Below are 21,147 nucleotides of genomic sequence, written 5' to 3'. Positions count from 1 at the left end.
CGGGCGGTAAGAAGGAACTGAGGAGCGGACGGGGTATATATTCAGCGCCATGGCAGCGCCACTCCAGGGGGCGCCCAGCCGGCCCGCCGGAGTTGCTAGGGTAAAAATGTTCCGAAGAGCCGTGCACGCGCAGCGCGCACACCTAACTGGAATGCATAGGAGCAATCACTCGAAGAAGAATTAATTTTTCTAGGTGTAAGTTCATTAGGGCAGTGGAATATGCTTGCTTGGAAATAACCCCAATAAACATCGCATTATCTGTGCTTCGGCCTTCTGGTCTTTTGCTGCTTGCTGTCTGCGTGACAAGAACCAGGGAAGTGGGAGGGTGAAGGGAAAATACGCCACCTGATAACCAAGGAGGTGAGCCTTTAAGGAAGGTTTTAATACACTTTGGAACTGATCAGGGATTCCCCTGAGGACTGATGAGGGGGTGATGGTAAATACACATTTAGATCCTTTTCTTGTTTTATATCTTTTCCACCATAAGGCTGAACCTCTGGCACTGTCATGGATCCATAGGATCTGTGCAATGCCCTGGCTTTTAAACAGTCCTTGGGAGGTGCCCCTTGAGTGCACTAGACCCCCAAGAGCTCCCACTCTTCCACAAGGACAGGCCACTTAGCTTCAGCACCTGACAACGAGCCACTTCCTCGGTGCCCTTCCTCCACACTCCTCTCCACTTCTTCCCATTACTCTCAGCCAGCACCACCTTCCGGCACCTTGGGAGCTTCTTGTGTTCCCTCTACGTCTCTCACTACCTCATCCCTCCCTGCTGCTTCTTAGCTCTAACCCTGCACACACCCTCCCCATGTCCTGGCACCCCAGAATTATCTACTGCCCCCTTCTCCTCCCCTCCCACAGCTCTGATCTCCCTTCACCCATGGGGTCCTGAATGGCAACATTATACGCTCTCCTATCAAAATAGGAGCTCATCTGACTGTCACACAAGCCATGCATGAGTCATACACCCATTTACTCAATTTAGAATTCTACAGGTGGTGTATTTTCCTCTTAAAATGAGGAAAAGGCATGAAAGCTGCAGTTATTAATGTATCCAATAAGGATACATACAATGCAATTTTAAAATGACTGACGGCACCAAAAAGGCACATGACAAAAATGATACTAGTGGGTGGGAGAGGGCAAGGAAACTTCTCAAAACTTGTGTGACAAATAAAGGTATAACGTTATCACTACTCAGGTTCTTTAGAGATCCCACAGCTTCTAATAACCCAGGGGACAGGACTCCTTACCCAGCGAGGTCACCGTCTCATAGTTCTCCTGCATGACATCCCTGTAGAGGGCTCTCTGAGTGGGGTCCAGCAGAGCCCCCTCTTCCCTGGTGAAATACACAGCCACCTCCTCGAAGGTCACCGGCCCCTGAAAGAGAAAGAGTCCAACACTCAGGACCTGCTGCCCCACTCACAACCCCACTGTTCACAGAACAGCAGCACCAGGTAAATGGAAGCTCCGGGAGGCACATGTTAACAGAGTCCCACCCCACCTTGCTTAGAGCAGCCAGGTGGCATCAGAAGGTGGAAAGAGAGAAACTTTGTGTCTCCCAGCTGACAGACGGAGGCAGGGTCATCACATTTATCACATAGCTACTAGCCAGAGCTTAATATAGGAGATTGGGCTGTCTCTGGACCCTGCTGGTGTCTCCCTGGTTGGAATCCCAACTCTCTCCAAATAAAATATATGGAAGAAAGGGGAAGTCAATAGTAAAGAATTTAAGTTCGAAGGTCAGAATTGTAGAAAGCTGGCAAGGGAAGCTATCAGAAATCAATGATTAACCAATGAAAATAAGAAGGAAGTTTTTAAAAGTACAAAATTAATCCTAACAATGGTAGTGATAAATTACTAGATGGAAATGGCAGAATTATCAACAATCATGAAGAAGAGGTAAAAGTGTTCAATAAATATTTCTCTCCTGGATTTGGAGAAAAACAGATGATGTAACTCATATCATAAGATGTTGACGGTGACAGTCTTTCCATTTCAACAATAACTCACAAGGACGTTAAACAGCAGCTATTCAAGTTAGATGTGTTTAAATCAGTGGGTCCAGATAACTAGAGTTTTGAAAGACCTGCTGGAGGAGCGTGGTGGACTGTTAATTTTAATTAGGACTTGGAACACTTGGGAAATTCCAGAAGACTGGAATAAAGCTAATGCTGTGCCAATATTTTAAAAAGTATAAAAGAGATGACGCAGCTAATTACAAGTGTGTCAGTCTGAAATCGATACTGGGCAAAAGAATGGAGCAGCTGATACTGGATTTCATTAATAAAGAAAGGAGAGTAATGTAATTAGTATCCATTAAAAAGGTTTAGACACAATAGATTCTATCAAACTAAGTGGATATCCTTATTGGATGAGATCAAAAGTTTGGTTGCAGCTAATAGTACTGATGTAATATACGTAGGCATATGAGTTGCTTCAGCACAATATTTTGACTAGAATGTACAAAATACACACGGCATACATTAAATAGATTAAAAACTGGGATTTTAAATAGGGAACCATGGTTGAGTGGATTTCTTTCTAGGGGGTTCCCGTAAGATTGGATCTTGGCCCTGTGCTATTTAACATTCTTATCCATGACCTGGAAGAGAATATAAAATCATCACCGATAACGTTTGCAGTTGCCACAAAGATCGGAGGTGGGGTAACTAATGAAGTGTCAGTAGGTTCAGGCGCCAGCACTGGGAGTCTGGGAAGTTGTCCCAGCCCTGGCTGGAGGGTTATTTCCTGTTCCACAAAGAGGGCAAGTTCCATTCCCAACACCTGTGCCTTGACTTTAGGAGCTATCTGACACTACAGTCCATATTCGGCATAGTGGCAGGATTATATGATTAGGACATGAGGCATTTTGTACAAGATGAGTCACGTGCGGTGTCATTGGAAAAGTTATGATTTGCTGAATACGATTATCCTACCTGTGTGCATGGATCATGTTTGTATCTGAAGTTATGGATATTGACTCTGTATCTGTCTTTCAAATGTGCTTACTCTGGGTAACACCCACAACGAGCCTTTCAGGTACAACAATGAAGAAGCCAGACAGTTCATGGCTCATCAACAAAGACAATGGACTGTGGAAGAGCTTAGCCTTCCTGTGAATGTGCCAGCCAGCCTATGAGTCACGGCTACTATGACTCAGTAGGGCACTCTAGGGCATGTGACCAGACCACATGACAATGAACTTCATTTTGGTACCTGTATTATTCCACAAACCGGACTGGGAACTGAGTTTGGAACAAATGGTTCCTGCCCTATGGAAAAGCTACATAAGGTGGGGTGTGACATCATCTCTTGGCCTCATTCCCCACACACAAGAGAACTCCTGGCAGCACCTGAGCAACAAAGACTGAAGTGGGGGAAGTGCTGGTCCCAGGGTAAAGGGATTTCTAGCTTGTGTATGGAAACTTGGTGGACTATCATCAGTCAGGGTGAGAAATTGCTAATTCAAATTCTATCCAGACAGTATGTTAGGCTTAGTTTGAGTTTTTGGTTATATAAGTAATCTGCTTTGATCTGTTTGCTAACACTTATTGCTGGGAAATTGGCTGTTGTCTTCTCTCTCTCCTTGAGTGGCTGAGGTAAAGCACTCAGGTAGCTTAGTTGGGTGCATGGCGCCACCTGCTGTCGTGCTGGGTGATAACAGGCCCTGGAGAGGCTGGCTGAATCTCCAGCAAAGCAGTGTGAGAAGGGCCTGGCCAGCTTGAGGGTTAGAGCAGCGGTCCCCAACCTTTTTGGCACTAGGGACCGGTTTCGTAGAAAAAATAATTTCCGCGGACCTGCCCCCTATGTGACCCCCACCCACTTCCTGCCCCCCCGACTGCCCGCCCTCAGAATCCCCGACCCATCCTGCTCCTTGTCCCATCACCATCCCCCAGAGACCCCCACCACCCTGGGACCCCACCCCTGCTCCCTGTCCCCTGACTGCCCCAACCCCTATCTCCCCCCCCCCCGCTGAGTCCTGACAGACCCCCCCCGGAACACCCACAATCCAACCCCCCCGGCATTCCCTGACCGCTCCCCCAACCTCCGCCCCCTCTCTGTGCCCTGACTGTCCCCAGGACTCCCTGCCCCTTAGCCAACCCCTGGCCCCAGCCTCTACCCCGGCTCCTCCTCACCTGGAGCCTCAGCGCCTCGCCCGACAGCTGCAGCGTGTCTCCGGCGGGGCCTGAGCTCCGTCCTGCCCGAGCCACGTGGGAGGGGCGGGGCTGGGAGCTCCACGCCGAGCGGAGGCAGCTGAGCTCAGCCCGGAGCTTGCAGCCCCGCCCCCTCACCACGCGGCTCTGAGGGGGCGGGGCTTAGGGATCCTGCCGGAGACATGCCGCTTGATGTGCTAGGGGTCGGTTCGCGGCCCGGTTCCTAACAGGCCGCGGCCCGGGGGTTGGGGACCCCTGGGTTAGAGGGCACAGCGGTTCCCAGACTGCCCCCTGGGGGTGACAACCCATCACACCCTAAACTACACTACTGTCAGCAGGTTTGTCACATCCTGTCCCCTCCCTTTCTCCACCCAGGATATTTCCTGCCTCCCACCATCTCTAGCAGCTCCCACCAGTGGTGAGCTCCAGCTGGGTCGCATGAACCGGTTGTTAAATTTAGAAGCCTTTTTAGAACCGGTTGTTCCAGGACAACTGGTTCTAAAAAAGCTTTTAAATTTAACAAATGCTCGGGCAGCTGTCCACCCGGCCCCCGGCCCCAGCTCACCTCCCCTTCTGCTCTGAAAGCTCCACCCTTCTTCTCCTCCCCCTTTGAGGTTGTGGGGGGCTGGATAGGGGTCGGGGCAGTCAGAGGGCAGGGTACAAGGGGGCTGAATGGGGGCAAGGGTCCCGGGGACAGTCAGGAAGGAGCAGGGGTTGGATGAGGTGGTGGGGGCAGTCAGGGACGGGGATGGGTCAGGGTCCCCGGGGGTGTCAAGGAGCATGGGGGTTGGAAGGGGCACGACCCTGGGGGCATGACCCCCTCGTGAGGTGAGGACAAGGGAACCTGTTGTTAATATTTTGGCAGCTGATCACTGGCTCCCACCCTCCTGTACATTTACTGCTTCTTTCCCTCCAAGCAGAACCCACCACCAGCTCCCTGAGAATCCCTTACCTGAGCCAGCTCCATTGCAGCCATTTCCTTCCCCCTGGGAAGAGGGGATGATTTGGGGAGAAACGTGGACGTTATTCTGTAGCCTGCCAGGGCGAGAAGGGCAATGTGAGAGAATTCAGACAGGGTTTCTGTCCTTTCCACATGTCGATTCCCCCCAGCATTGTTCCCTGCTAATGGACATTCTAGGTTCTGCCACACTGTGAAGCAGAGAGTGACCTTATCCCAGTACAGGCCTAGCCCCCTCCCACCAGGGTGTAGCCCTCTGACACATGATGAAACCCTCCCAGGAGCAGAGTCTCTCTCTTACACTTATCAAGTTTGCGGGCGATACCAAGCTGGGAGGGGTTGCAAGGACTTTGGAGGATAGAACTGAAATTCAAAATCATCTGGACAAACTGGAGAAATGGTCTGAAGTAAATAGGATGAAATTCAATAAGAACAAATCCAAAGAACTTCATTTAGGAAGGAACACTCAGTGGCACACATACAAAATGGGAAATGACGGCTTAGGAAGGAGCACTGGAAAGGGATCTGGGGGTCGTAGTGGATCACAAGCGAAATAGGAGTCAACAGTGTTGCAAAAAAGCAAGTATCATTTTGGGAAGTATTAGCAGGAGTATTGTAAGCAAGACACGAGAAGAAATTCTTCCGCTCTACTCCACGCTGATTAGGTCTCAACTGGAGTAATGTGTCCAGTTCTGGGGGCCACATTTCAAGAAAGATGTGGACAAATTGGAGAAAGTCCAGAGAAGGGCAACAAAAATGATTAAAGATCTAGAAAACATCACCTATGAGGGAAGATTGAAAAAAACTGGGGAAGACTCAGAGGGGACATGACCATAGGACAAGAAGCAATGGATTTAAATTGCAGCAAAGGCGGTTTAGGATGGAGATTAGGAAAAAAACTCCCTAACTGTCAGAGTGGTTAAGCACTGGAATAAATTGCCCAGGGAGGTTGTGGAATCTCCATCACTGGGGATATTTAAGAGCAGGCTGGACAAACACCTGTCAGAGATTGTCTAGATAATACTGAGTCCTGCCTTGAGGGCAGGGGACTGGCCTAGATGACCTCTCGAGGTCCCTTCCAGTTCTATGATTCTAAGAACCAAAGGCCAGAGAAGAGCAGAATCAAAGGAGTCACTCTGGGGATTCTCCCTGTCACTGTCCCCAAGGCAGCTCTCTCAGGTTAACTAAGTTGTTGGATGCTCCAGCCTTTATCCAGTCTCTCTTGGCAGTGCCCCTTTCATTGGCAGGGCCTAGTTTTAGCTTTTGGGAAGTGTGACCCCAGGGGCTCTGAGACTGGGCCTTCTTGCCTCAGCACATCTTGTTCCTTTCTGTGGCTCCCCAGTGAGTCCAAATGAGTAGATACTCCTCATACAGACTGTGAACATAAGAAGGGCCCACTGCATCAGAGCAATGGTCCATCTAGCTCAGTGGCCAATGCCAGGTGCCCCAGAGGGAATGAACAGAACAGGTAACCATCAAATGATCCATCCCCTGTCACCCATTCCCAGCTTCTGGCAAACAGAGACGAGAGACACCATCCCTGCCCATCCTGCCTGTGACACTGGCAGATGAGGTGTTAGCTCTTACACAAGCCTCTATGTCTTAATTGAACATGGACAAACACACAGTGGAATCTGTCTGACTCAACTGTGTTAGTATTGTTAAAACAGGTGTTAGGATTCTAAGAACATGTTTAGACTTTATTGAGTGCTTGTGAGTTGCTGCCTGGGTTAATATCTGACTAGCTGCATTGTGAGCCTCTGTGGCTCTGTAAATCACCACACAGGACAGAGACTTTACCTAGGTGAAGTGCTGATTGACAGCCGAATGCATTACACCCTGCCTGGCAGGAAAGGTCCATCCACACCAGAGAGACTATTATGGGATGTTAAAGACAAAAGACTGTTGTGCTCTTGACTTCCCATTAGCTGAGTTTCCAGCTCAGAGCACATGGCAGGAAGGGGATGAAAAACCTCATACAGAAGGAACTGATTATCTGTATGCTGCTTGGACTCTGGGGGGCAAAGTTCCTAGGCATAAGCACGAGATCCCCAGCTGCTTAGCCGGGGTTAGTCCTAAAGAATATGCAGAGCTTGCTTATTAGAGAAGCTTTTATTGCCTTTGAAATTTAAGACTGTAATTTGTCTGCATCTGGATGATTAGCTGCTGTGACAGGGCAAGGCCAGCTGGCTCTAGGAAAGTAGTGAGAAACAGGTATGTTAGCCCCAGGCTAAACAAATCCCTGTTACCATGGTAACCAAATGACAGTTGCTCCAGGTTAATCAAGACACCTGGGGCCAATTAACATCCTTCCAGAAAGCCCTGGAGACAGCTAGGTTGATGGGGACCCCTGAAGCCAATCAGGGGCTGGCTGAAACTAGTTAAAGAGCTCCCAGTTAGGCAGGTGGGTGTGCAGAACAGGAGCTGTGGGAGCGACTGAGCAGTACACACCAGATCAGGCACAAGGAAGGAAGCCCTGAGGTAAGGGTGAAGTGGAGCCTGAGGAAGTGGGGGCTGCTGTGGGGAAGTAGAACAGGGAATTGTATGTGTCCTGTTTCTAAAAGGTCAGATACCACAGCTGATACTATTAGGGTCCCTGGGCTGGAGCCTAGAGTAGAGGGGGGTCCTGGGCTCCCCCCTTTGCTGCCCTGATTAATCACTGAGACTGGGAGACAACAGAGACTGTGCAAGGGAGAGTAGCTTTGCCTCCCCTCCCTCGCTGGCTTACGATGAAAATGGCTCAGTGGGCTGAGACACTTGTCCCTAGAGAGAAGAGCTACGTGGAGGGTCACAGTGAGCCTCTGAGGCTAGCGAAATCCACCAGGAAATGCAGGGCCCATGGAGACAAGGACAGAGCTTTGTCACACTGCGTTAACTTTGTAAACAACTCTCATTTCCTTTCAAATAAATCTTAATACAGGTTGTGACAGGACTGGCTACAAGTGTTGTCTTTGCTGGGAGATCCAAGCGTCATTTGACCTAAGGAAGTGACTAGTCCTTTGGGCCTGGCAGTAACCTGAACGTTGCTGTTACTCGTGGGGTAAGGAAGGTGTTCTCAACAAGGGTTCTTGGGCCCCCTTGGGGTACATGAGCAGCTTTCAGGGGGCTGCCAAGCAAGGCCGGCATTAGACTCGCTGAGGCCCATGGCAGAAAGCTGCAGTCCCAGCGCATGGGGCTGAAGTCTGGGCCCCTGAGCCCCACCCCCAGGGCTGAAGCAATGTAGCTTTGTGGGGGTCTGGGGCCCCAGGAAGTTGCCCTGTTTGCTACCCCCTAACACCAGCCCTGGCTGTGATGTTATTAATATAACCTGTGACTGTATAGTTCATTGGTGCAACCACTTATATATTTGCAGCAAATGTTGTACAACGGTTGTCGTGTAAGGTGCCTATGAAAAGGTTATAATTTGCTGCTGCTGCTGATGATACTATCTGTGTGGGCGTATCATTTTTGCAGTTAAAGTTATGAATATTGGCTACGTTCTTGTACATCAGTGTGGTTTGATTCTGAAGTAGCCTTAGTAAAGCATTAGATCAGCTTCTTCAGAAAGGAATTTGCAAATCAAGTGCCCAATCAAGAAACACTTAAAGGACCTTGGGGAAACTCCAATCCACATACCCTGGTGGGCCGGGCCAGTTTATTTACCTGCCACGTCCACGGGTCGGCTGATTGCAGCTCCCACTGGCCGCGGTCTGCCGTCGCAGGCCAATGGGAGATGCAGGAAGCGGCGCAGGCTGAAGGATGTGCTGCCTGCCACTTCCCGCTGCCTCCATTGGTCTGGAGTGACAAACTGTGGCTAGTGGGAGCCGCGATCGGGCAAACCTGCCAACATTGCAGATAAACAAACTGTCCCAGCCTGCCAGGGTGCTTACCCTGGTGAGCCGCGTGCCAAAGGTTGCTGATCCCTGAGCTAAAATATTTAAGAGACAAGTCAGCTGAAAATATAGTGGTGCAAGAACAAAGTAACATCGCTTCCCATTGTTACACAGCTTCTAGCTGCTGGAGGCTGCAATCCCCTGTTGTTAACATGGTTATTGGGCTGAAATCTCCCCACGGCCAGTCAGAGACAGACACGTACCTGTGTCGCTCCCCAGCTCCCGTCGCAGCGTCTCTAGGGGAAGGAGAAGATGGGAGAGGTGAGAATTCAGGCCCTCACATTAATGGAGAAATCCCCATTGCTTATTAATGGAACTGCTGTTAACGACAAGATGGTGACAGAGATCAGAGGCCGATAACGCAGCCGCTGCAGACAGAGCCAGCCCCACAGGGCTGCTCCATGGGGAAGGGCGACTCGCTGAGCTGGGCTGTGAGATGGAGCCCAGGATCAGTGACATCACTAGAGTCCCCGACTCCTTCCCAGGGTCAGGGTCGCTCTAACCAGAGGAGACGCCACCTCCAGACTCCAACTCACCTTTGAATCCCAGCAACACCTCCTGCAGCATGGCACTTTGCAGAGAGAAATCGCTGAGTCTCTTCTCCAGCTCCGCAAACAACGGCTCTGGCTTCCCAAACGTTCCGTCCTCCCTGCTGGGGAAAGGAGGGGTGAGAAATAGGCCTGAGCCCCAGACCCTGAGCCCAGCAACCCCCAAACTTCACGAAACCTGGATCTGAGCTTTGTAGCCTGAGATAGTCAATGTCAGGGTGAGTCACGTCAGCCCTGTGCTCCCCAGAGAGACGGGAAGTGGGGAGACACTAGAGCAAGGAACGGAGACATTGTTCAGGAGCTTTCTCAGGGACGCTCTGGTTCTGGGGGGGGCAGAGCCACCCCCTACGCTGGTTTACGGCAGTAACAAGGGGCACCAGCACGGGGATTATGTGGAAAGGGAGGAGACACAGACCAAAGAGTGGGCAGGTCCTATATGTTGACAGTGGCCACAGACAGAGCCCAGGGCTCCAGCAGGGAATGAACATGGGCCCTTTAATGCCAAAACCCCCCAACCCTTCAGCTGAAGCAGTAACCCTGGGGCGTCCAGCTCCTTTGGCAGAGAGGGCCACATTGCACCGTCCGTTATGGCCAGTGGCCAGGGCATCGGGTTAGGACTCTGTGCCCTGCTCCATTCACAGCAGAACACCCACTGCTCTCCATGGGACACCCACGTACAAAGAACAAGGGGGGAATCTGCCCTTCGTATGGGAAATAAATTTTAGATCTTAGTATTTTGCCAAGTCTTTGCCGGTCACGTTCAGTGTCACTCAGGAGGAAAACAGCCCCCTCCTGGACACCCCTGTAGGGCCCTGCTGGTTCTTCCCTGTGTTTCCCTGCCTTTCCCACCCTCCTTTCCCCATTTCTCTCTCGCTTCCTGCCAGGGGGCAGCTTCCTATTCAGTGCAGTTATCAAACCTAGCAGCCCATGAGGGGGAGCAAAATGGAGCCCAGGACTTACCTGCCCCCAGTGCTCCCAGCACCCTACAAAGGAGAGAAAGAGGAGGCCGTCAGGGGGAGTGTCCCTGGGTGGGGAGGCCTCCTGCTCTGCAGGTGTCACCATTGAGGCCTCGGGCAGTAGGGGAATTTCAGGTTTACATTCCCAGAGCTGCTGCCCCCCTACCAGCCCCAGCAATCCCTGCGGGCAGGTCCCACTGTGAAATCTTCTCCCGGGCACTTTACCGGCAGAAGATATTTCTCTGCATTGAGAATCAAATTCCCCCCAGTGCTGAGAGACCCAGAAGGCCCCTGGTCCCACTAAACCCATTAACCTGCAGTGACAGGGGCCTTAGGCCTGGCTCGGGACCTCAGCATGGTGGGGAGGATTTCACCCTCCAAGTGCAAACGCAGAGAGACATTTCCAGGAGAGAAGGTCTTGGGGCTGCAGCATCCAGGACTCCCAGGGCCCATCCCTGGCGCCGCTGCCAGACTCACTGGGTGACCCTGGGCAGGGCTCTGCCCCTCCCTCTGCCTCACTTTCCCCATTTGTCCCATAGGGATAATGCCCCTGACCCCACTCTGTAAAGTGCTTTGGGGTCTAGGGCTCAGAAGCGCCTAGAGAAACGCTGCGTATGATCATTGCAATGACAGCCTAACCTGCAGGGGCTGGCTCAGCGGCTGCTGCCCCTTCTCTCCTCCCCTCTCGCTGAGCAGAGAAATCTCCCAGGACAGGCTGCAGACGCCCTCATCCCTTCTCTGGACAATGGCTCCCTCCAGCTCCTCCAGCCGGGACAGCAGCCGCTGCTCCTGCTCCTCCAGAAACCCTCGCAGCTCCTGCCACTCCCAGACGATCTTCTGCCTCTCGGCTTCCGTCTGTTTCTGCAACAGGGAGAGGGCGGCTCAGTAACGGGGGAACACAGAACATAAGAACGGCCAGACTGGATCAGACCAAAGGCCCATCTAGCCCGGTATCCGGTCTTCTGACAGAGGCCAATGCCAGGTGCCCCAGAGGGAATGAACAGAACAGAGAATCATCAAGTGATCCATTCCCAGCTTCTGGCAAACAGAGGCTAGGGACACCATCCCACTCATCCTGGCTAATAGCCACTGATGGACCTGTCCTCCATGCACTTCTCTAGTTCTTTTTAGAACCCTGTTAGTGTCTTGGCCTTCACAACATCCCCTGGCAAGGGGTTCCACAGGTTGACTGTGTGTTGTGTGAAGAAATACTTCCTTTGTTTCTTTTAAACCTGCTGCCTATTCATTTCACTGGATGACTCCTAGTTCTTGTGTTATGAGGAGGAAATAACATTTTCTTATTTACTTTCGCCACACAAGTCATGATTTTATAGACCTCTACCATATTCCCCCTTAGTCGTCTCTTCTCCAAGGTGAACAGTCTCAGGCTTTGTCTACACTGGCACTTCTCTCCTGCCAACAAAGAGCAGCTACACTGCGCGCCTGTCAGCAGAACGGCTGTAGCGGCACAGCCGTGTGGCTAAAAGCTGCGGCGTGCAGCCATAGCTTCAGTCTTATTAATCTCGCCTCATGCGGAAGCTGTTCCATATCCTTCATCATTTTTGCTGACCTTCCCTGAACCTTTTCCAATTCCAATATATCTTTTTTGAGATGGGGCGACCAGATCTGTACACAGTATTCAAGATGTGGACATACCATGGATTTATATAGAGGCAATAGGATATTTTCTGTTTTACACTCTATCCCTTTCCTAATGATTCCCAATATTCTGTTTGCTTTTTTGACTGCTGCTGCAGATTGAGTGGATGTTTCCAGAGAACTAGCCACAGTGACTCCAAAATCTCTTTCTTGAGCGGTAACAGCTAATTTAGACCTCATCATTTTCTGTGCATTTGATATTATCTTTTCCAATGTGCACTATTTTGCATTTATCAACATTGAAATTCATCTGCTCCATAACAGGAGAAAATCATAAATGCACCTGGGGGCGGGTGGCAGTTATTTACCAGAACACAAGAGCTCTTGCGGTGGGGGATGGGAAGTTAATTTATCCCGGGAAGGGATCAGGACCGGGGTGAGCTGTACATCACCTACAGGAGGGACACTTCTCCCCAAAACCTCATCAACGTGCACTGAGCCAAATCCTCCACCTCTGCAGCCCACATTTCATCTCCTTCCTCCCCATCCCCCCAGGAGCTAGAAAGGATCCCTGGTCACTGTGACATCCAGACAGCCCGTGGGCAGGGGCTCTGGGCTAACACAGACTGACCCTCTCCTGCCCAGCAGCCTCCTGCGTCCTAAGGACATCATGTTACCCCCGTGTCTGACCCTGCAGGCTCCCTGGGCTCCAGCGGGGATGGGTCCCTGGCTGAGGCGGGCAGGGTGGGCCCTGCACTCACCAGGTCATTCTTATGCCCGGCAAACCTAAGTGACGGGGGGCTCTGGGCACCTACCAGCAGCTCCTCGCTCTGCCGCTCCTCCTCGGCTTTGGCTGCTTCTCTCTCTTTCCCAGGGGCCGGATGCTTTTGGGGGGCCTCCTGGAAGAAGCAGGGGAGGGAGGGTTAGAAACTGCTGCAAACCTCCCAGCTGCCAGATTTCAGGGCCGTCCTGCCCTGCAGACGCCTGTGCAGGGTCCCTGGGACTCAGACTGAGAGGAGATGGTGAAACAGGGAGCAGCTTTTCCAGAGGAAACGCAGAGCCCCAGGCTGCAGGGACAGGGTGCAGCCCAACCCCAGCTCCCGGGGCCTCACCCACATCCCAAGCAGCCAACTTCAGACAGTCCCCACTTTCCCAGCGCCAGCCCCAAAGCTCCGCAGGGCCAGATCTGAACACGGAGCCCCCAAACATCCCCAGCCCTGACCCCCCAGTACACCCCAAACTCCCAGTTCCCAGCTCCCCCACAGCCCCATCCCCAGCCGCTCCCCAGCCCTGACCCCAGCGCACTCCCAGCTCCCCACAGCCCCATCCCCAGCAGCTCTCCCCAGCCCTCACCCCGAGCGCACTCCCAGCTCCCCACAGCCCCATCCCCAGCCGCTCCGCACCAGCCCTGACCCCAGCGCACTCCCAGCTCCCCATCCCCATCCCTGACCCCAGCACACCCCAAACTCCCAGCTCCCCACAGCCCCCATCCCCAGCTGCTCCCCAGCGCACCCCAAACTCCCAGCTCCCCAGCCCCATTCCCGGCCGCTACCCTCCAGCCCTGACCCCCAAACTCCCAGCTCCCAACCCCAACCGCTCCCCACAGCCCTGACCCCAGCGCACTCCCAGCTCCCCACAGCCCCATCCAGAGCCGCTCCCCGCCAGGCTCTGACACCCCAGATCCGACCCCGGGCCCAGCCTGGGCCTGAGCTCTGAGCCGAGCCGCGCTCCGGCCCTCCTGCAGCTCCCGGCCCAGCCGCTCCCGGGCTCCGTCGCCCCGGCCCCGTCCGAGACACTCGCCCCCCCGCAGCCCCGCTCCGGCCGCGGGGAGCTCCGGGAGCTCCGGGACCCCGGGCAGGGGCGAACCAGGCAGCCGGGCCCGCCCCGGCGGCAGCGTGTCCGCCCCACGCGTGTCCCCGCCCCCCGCGCTGCCCCGGCCTCACCGCGCTGCCCCGCGGGCTGCAGGGCTGGAGCAGCCCCACGCCGCGCTCCCGGCCCCGGCCATGGCCCCGCTGCCGCACAAAGGGGCGGGGGCCGGGGGGGGAGGAAGGGGCGGCTCCTCCCCGGACCTGGCCCCGCCCCCGGGCCCCACGCAGGGGGGTGGGACACGCGGGGACCCGCCTCAGCCCGGAGGGGGGAGGAGGGGGCCGGGGCTCCCCAGGGGAAAAGCGGGGGCGGGGCTGGTGCTGCTGAACCATCAGACTCCGGAGCCCCCGGCTGAGAATGCAGCGAGCACGTGTCAGGTCAGCGCTGGAGATGGGACCCAGCACGTGTCAATCACCTGCCTCTAAAGCGTCTAAATCCCCTGGGCACAGCTCGCCAGGGCACAGCTTGGGAGCTGCACTGGGAATCCATGCTGCAGGAAATCCCTTCCCCCCCCCTCTGCTTGCTTGTGTTTTGTTACAGCCCTGGAGATAATCCCGCTGCCTGCACGTGTTCCGCAGAGAACAGAGGAGCAAATTCTCTCCCTGTTCCCCCTTCCACAAGCCATTAAAGGACGGAATAAACCCCCAGCAGCGCCCTGCCCCACGGAGTCCCCCACTGTAAGGAGAGAGATGTGCCTTGACTGGGGCTCCAGCTCAGCGTCACCAGGTTTATATAACTTTTGGTGATGCCCAGAACTGGTCCAAGTTTTGTCCGTCCTTCCTCACCCTGCCCCCAAAGCTGTGGGAGGGAGTTTGGGTACATGAGGTGCAGGCTCTGGGCTGGGCAGGGGGTTGGGGTGCAGGGGAGGTGGGGGGTGGACCCTGGGAGGGAGTTTGTGTTAGGCCTGAATAAAGATGTAGCACAAAAACCAGTTATGTCAATCTGACTGAAGTCAGCATGTTTCATAAAGCCCTGGGAAAAAGTGAGATACAAAAGGGAGGTGCATTCCTCAAGTTACCAGCTGCCTTAACTCCTGTCTTCCAGTGTCTGGTGCTTGGCAACTATGCTGATAAGAAAGTTGCTGGGGCATCACAACTTGCTTACATTATAAAGAAAGACAGATGTGCTTTCTTATTAGGGTTTGTTACTAACCAAAGGGGGGTGGGATATGGGTTGTGTGAAGTGAATAATTTATTTATAAATAATTTTAGTAACAGGCATGGACATTTCTTACCTATTTTGTCCCTCCAGGCCTTCCATACTCCTGTTCAAGAGACATCCCCCAGGGCTCCCTCTGCCTGTGTGACTGGCCAGCAGGGGGCGGTGGTCACTTTCTATCCACTTCTCAGGCACTGTGAGGTAACAGTGTTGCTGGGTGGGGGTGGGGCTGTGTGGGGAGATAGCAGCTGAAGGGGGATTGTGGTAGGGGGAGGCCTCTGGGTGGCTGGGCAGGGGGTACCCTAGTGAGGTTGGTGGGTTCTGGAGATTTGGGGTTTCAGGGGGTGGGTGTGATGTGCCCAGCCCTGAGGCTGTGGGTCCTAGAGGTGGGTATCGCTGGGGGCCTGTTGGCTGCAGAACAGCCGGGGTGGGTGTCTCTTGGGGAGGCGGGACAGGGGGTTAGAGGGAGCCTGGTGCTGTGCCAGGGGCTCTGTCTGGGCTTCCCCCGCAGACTCCTGGGATCGCTGCCCTGCCCAGTGCACAGAGTGTGTGTGGGAGAATCCCCGGCGCTAGGCCAGGGGGTGCCCCTGTAAAGCACCAGGGGATCCCGCAGGGGGGAGGAGGGGGTGCCAGGCAAAGGGCAGGGCAGGTCCTGCTGGAGGGCAAGGGGGGGGAATCCTAGGCAGGCAGTGAGGGACTGAGTTCCCAGTGGGGGTCTCTTTTGGGGGGTCTCTGGCTGTTGGGGTCTCTTGGTGGGGGGAACCCTTTGGGATTCCCACCCTGTCAGTGCGGGTGTGGGGGGGGTGGGCTGGCCGGTGGGGCTGTGTGGGGTATCCGAGGTCCCTGGCCTGGGACTCTGGGGGCTGCGTCCCAGGGAGTATCTGGGGTTGGCTGGGGCGCGGGGGGCTGCTCCTGACCTTCCTGCTTCTCCCTGATTAGCTTATGCCAGAATCCTGGCTCCAAGCACTGCCCGACATTCCCCGGCCAGGCCCAGTCACCGTGATAACTTTCTAGCCACTTATCAAACACTGTGAGGCGAAATCACAGATTTTTGCTCTTCTCCCTTCTTGAAAACTGCAGGAACTTCCAGTTCCATTCTCCTAGATTGTCCAGTCCTTGTCCTGGATCTGGGGAGAGATGGAGGTGGGAGGGGGGTCAGCGCTGCCACACAATGGTCTCTTCCCCAGCGTTCTGGACTCATTCTTTCTGAACTCTGTTTTCATTGAGACCATTGTTAATCCAGAGTCACTGTATGGAAAGACAAGGAGTGACTCCAGATGGACAGTGGGGCAAATGAGATTAGCAATTCTCCCTGTGAGGAGGGGCTCTCATTAGCTGCTCTCCCCAGAGAGCTAAAGGAGGGAAGCTGCTCAAACGCTCTGTCCCTCTCTGCTCAGGATACTGGGGTTCAGCTTCCTGGGTCAGACGCTGCAGCCTCCATTGTGATCGGGGAGACCAGGCTTAGCAGCTGCTGCTCCCCCAGAGGGGTTCTGTGCTGGGAAGTGACCTGAATTAAAGCTGCTTCTCTGCCCGGCCCAGGGGATGACTTTCTCCAGCTGGTCCTAGCCCCCTAGGGCAGCCCTGGGCCCTGTTAATACTAAATTCTGAGCCAGAGTCTCTAGGTAACTGACAGACTTCAGGGAAAGTTCTGGGACTGGCAAGAAAGTGACTCTGCACAAACAGCCCCTCCACATTTCTCCTCCCCGTATCAATTGCCAGGAGAAAATCCAGCCATGGGAGAGCAAAGCCCCCAGGAATGGGACTGTCCCAGACAGAGGGGCAGAGAGAGAGGACAGAGGAAGGAGAGACTGAAAGGGGCAGTGGTAGAAATGAGTGGAGGGAGAGATTTCCAGCTCTCTAGTCCACCCAGACACATGTATTGCTGCATCCCTGGGCAGAACCATTTTCCAGTGAACAAAACAAGGATCAGACAGAGGAAAAGCCAGTTTCTGACTCCATATTCCCCCTGCTGGGGTGTGGCTGCCGTGGGGTCAGTGTCCGAGGGAATCCCCCACAGTGACCCCTTTGGTTCTGCTCTTTTCTAGCCTTGTGTTCAGAGACTTTGTTACGGGGTGAGGGGAGGGAGAAGGGAGGTTAAAAATGTGTCTGGGCTTAGCCTGGCAGGAGGGGCCAGATCTACATTGTAATAAACAGATTGAGCATTTCCCAGCATGGCAGAATCTAGGGTGTCTGTCTGCAGGGAAAAGGCCTGGGGGATTCTGATGTGTAATTAACTAAAACCGGTTCTGAAACGCCCACAACTGCCCTTCTCCCCCAGACAGGCTGCAGAATGACGTCCATGTTTTGCTCCAGCTCATCCCAGCCTGGCATGGGACAGGGAAGAGAAATGGCTGCAGTGGAGCCAACTCAGGTAGAGATTGTCGGGGGGTTGCTGGTGGGTTCCTGCTGGAGGAGAGGGACAGGAAATACACCGGAGATGGGAAGGTTTGCACAGTCTGGTTTGGAGGTTGGAGCGGGGCAGGAAATTCACAGCGTGGGGAAAGGAGGAGGCCAGGGTGTAGCAAACCTGCTGGGAGTTATTTACTAAGTGGCCTAGATTCTAGGCACAGACCCAGGAGGTTCGGCGGTGGAAATGCCCTAATTTGTGAAGAAAGAAAATAGCCCACCTACATGGAGCTATCAAACTGACCAGACTCCCAGTGCTGGAGCCTGAGCTCACTAATCAGCGGCTGCTGTGAGATATGAAGGGGCACCCATGAGTCAGGCTTATTGGAGCTGCCTCTCCTTCATATCCCGCTCCTCACAAGGAGGAGGCTATTGGGCTTCCTACCAGGGAGCTCTCCTGACCCTGCTAGGGGCTCCATCTCCTGTATCAGTCGATGGCTGGTAGGTGTGTGATGGATCTGCTGGGAGAGACAAGGGGCTCTCGCTTCGTCCCCTCACCCTGGTATTTGCTGGATACATGGAGTGGGTTCAGGCTGGGACTCTGTTGACTGCGATCCACCCAGAGCTTCCATTTGATTCGCTCCTCTCTGCCACAAATAGTGGGGTTGTGAGTGGGGCAGCAGGTGCTAAGTGTTGGACTCTTGCTCTTTCAGGGGCCGGTGACCTTCAAGGAGGTGGCTGTTCATTTCACCAAGGAAGAGTACACTCTGCTGGACCCCACTCAGAGAGCCCTCTACTGGGATGTCATGCAGGAGAACTATGAGACTGTGACCTCGCTGGGTAAGGGTTCCTGTCCTCCGTTCTTGGAAGGAAATGAAGAGTTAAGGTTCACGCCAGCCCCACAATGCCACCTCTACTCTGTCCTGTTTCAGCATCACCCCAATATGCCAGTGACACACACACACTACCAGAGACCCTCCCCTGCTGCCGAACACTTTGGGAACAGAGCACAGGAGCCGTATCGCACAGTGTCAAATAGCTCCTCTTTACTCAAGTAAAACTGGGGGTTAGGTCCAGCGTAATGAACAGAAGCTTCCCCCGGCTTTCTCTCAAACCCTGAGCCTTCTCTACCCAAACCAGAAAGTGCTTGGGATGTAACAAGCAGGCGGCTGGAGTCAGAGCTGCTGGTCCAGGGTTACTTTTCACACAGACACTTGGTGCGTCCTTGAATGCTGGCTGGAGGTATCCAGACAGGGGATCTCCAGCAGCAGAACACTGAATCTCACCCAGGGTTACAGATGACACAACTCACTGATCTTGATTGTGCCCCAGCATGTGAAAATGGTCTAGGTTGGTAGTGACATTTCTTGAGACATGCAGAGTGTTGCTCCCATATCACCAGGTGTAATAACAATAACAGGAAAGGCCGAATATGGAAAACTGATTGTTCAGCTTGCTTTTGACCTGCATCATATTTTGCAATATATTCCAAGTAAGGAAATTAATGTGCAACGTATGTGTCATTGTTTGGGGTTTTAAGCTTTAAAAGGCTTGTGTGATTTTTAGCTCAGGGGGACAGTATTCCAATAGCTGTTGCTCCCTGTGCACTTTTAACCAAGAAAAGAGCCTCAGGCTAAGCTGATTCAAAATCAATCATGTGGTTGTTTTCCACAACAGCTTCAAGAGGTCCCTGTGATGGAATGTAAATGTCTTCTTCACACCTTCCCCCTGCAAGAGAATGGCTGTTTGACCAGCTGTTTGCCTTGCTGTCTCTGAGGAACTGCTCTGTGGGTGTTCCCCAGAATTGTAACTTTTTCAGTAATATCATACAGTAAAATCTCATATCTTTACATACAGTGTTACTACACATTTTAACAGGAGGATAATATTCAGAAGATTATGCGTTTTCAAATGATACCTCACAAGCCATACTGTGTACAAAATTGATCATAATTTTCTAGAAGAGTGAACACAGGGTATAGACTGACACAGTGTCTGTGTGTGTGTTCCCAGCAGATATGTGGGTATTTCAATCCCTCATAAGCATAGTGTTCAGCATCTTCAAGGACCTGGGGTACTGGTCCTGGGAATTCACTGTTTTACCAAGTGTGACACTGTATGGAATTGTGAGACACTTTGGTATTAATAATAAAATAATAATATAATCTGATAAAATTGCAATGAATTGTGCTAGATATGCCATGCCAGGTGTCAGTGAAAATGTTATGATTTGCCAAGTATGATAATATTGTTTCTATGTTTGTATCACCTTTGTATTGTGAGTTATAGATATGTAGGGTATATCTATAACTATATCTATACCGAATGCTGGGCAGCAGTTCTGCAGAAAACGACCTAGGGGTTACGGTGGACGAAAAGCTGAATATGAGTCAACAGTGTGCCCTTGTTGCCAAGAAGGCTAATGGCATTTTGGATTGTATAAGTAGGGGCATTTCCAGCAGATCGAGGGACGTGATCATTCCCCTCTACTCAGCACTGGTGAGGCCTCATTTGGAGTACTGTGTCCAGTTTTGGGCCCCACACTACAAGAAGGATGTGGATAAATTGGAGAGAGTCCAGCGGGGGGCAACAAAAATGATTAGGGGGCTGGAGCACATGACTTATGAGGAGAGGCTGAGGGAACTGGGATTGTTTAGTCTGCAGAAGAGAAGAATGAGGGGGGATTTGATAGCTGCTTTCAACTACCTGAAAGGGGGTTCCAAAGAGGATGGATCTAGACTGTTCTCAGTGGTAGAAGATGACAGAACAAGGAGTAATGGTCTCAAGTTGCAGAGGGGGAGGTTTAGGTTGGACATTAGGAAAAACTTTTTCACTAGTAGAGTGGTGAGGAACTGGTGGGTTACCTAAGGAGGTGGTAGAATCTCCTTCCTTAGAGGTTTTTAAGGTCAGGCTTGACAAAGCCCTGGCTGGGATGATTTAGTTGGGTTTGGTCCTGCTTTGAGCAGGGGGTTGGACTAGATGACCTCCTGAGGTCCCTTCCAACCCTGAGATTCTATGATTCTGTATTTCCAGACTTGTGCAGTGTTTCTGGGTGACACCCCCAGACATATTGACATCAACACTGCCTAGCCTGTTTGATGGCCCATTGAGGGTCATCAGCTGTACAATGAGCCCATGGAAAGGACCAAGGGGATACACCTATTGAGTCAGCAAGACATGTCAGGGTATGCCTGTCTACTGAGAACTCCAAGGCTTTTCCATGCCACATGCTGTGAATCTTGTGTTTGGGACACAGGAAGTACAAGCCACATGGCAAAAGGAATATAAAGGGCAGTTGCATCATCTCCATTTTATCTGCAATCCCCTTCCTACCTCTGTAGCACCTTCTATACAAACTGAACTCTGGAACAAAGGACTGAATGACCCATCCAATCTGTGGATGTGTTCCAGATGGACTTTCAAGCCAGCAACTCACCAATACTGCTAAGAATGGGGGGAGGGATAGCTCAGTGGTTTGAGCATTGGCCTGCTAAACCCAGGGTTGTGAGTTCAATCCTTGAGGAGGCCACTTAGGGATCTGGGGCAAAAATTGGTCCTGCTAGTGAAGGCAGGGGGCTGGACTCAATGACCTTTCAAGGTCCCTTCCAGTTCTAGGAGATTGGTATATCTCCAATTATTACCTAACCTGATATATCAATTTTGGAATGTATCTGACTGCTTTCCCAT

The 21,147-nt window shown here is 52.7% G+C and overlaps 1 long non-coding RNA gene across 1 annotated transcript; it reads right to left on the bottom strand.

The window, feature by feature from the left end:
- Positions 1–5,172: 5,172 nt before the first annotated feature.
- Positions 5,173–9,737, bottom strand: LOC120381860. The gene is made up of 3 exons (XR_005588165.1): positions 9,524–9,737; positions 9,191–9,223; positions 5,173–5,192 (listed from the first exon to the last, which is right to left on the bottom strand). It is a non-coding gene; the product is annotated as an uncharacterized LOC120381860 (long non-coding RNA).
- Positions 9,738–21,147: the final 11,410 nt, after the last annotated feature.

This window comes from Mauremys reevesii, linkage group 14 (assembly GCF_016161935.1).
Source record: "Mauremys reevesii isolate NIE-2019 linkage group 14, ASM1616193v1, whole genome shotgun sequence".
NCBI lineage: Eukaryota > Metazoa > Chordata > Testudines > Geoemydidae > Mauremys > Mauremys reevesii.
Note: the sequence above shows the minus strand (reverse complement) of the source record. Positions and strands in the feature narration are given on the sequence as shown.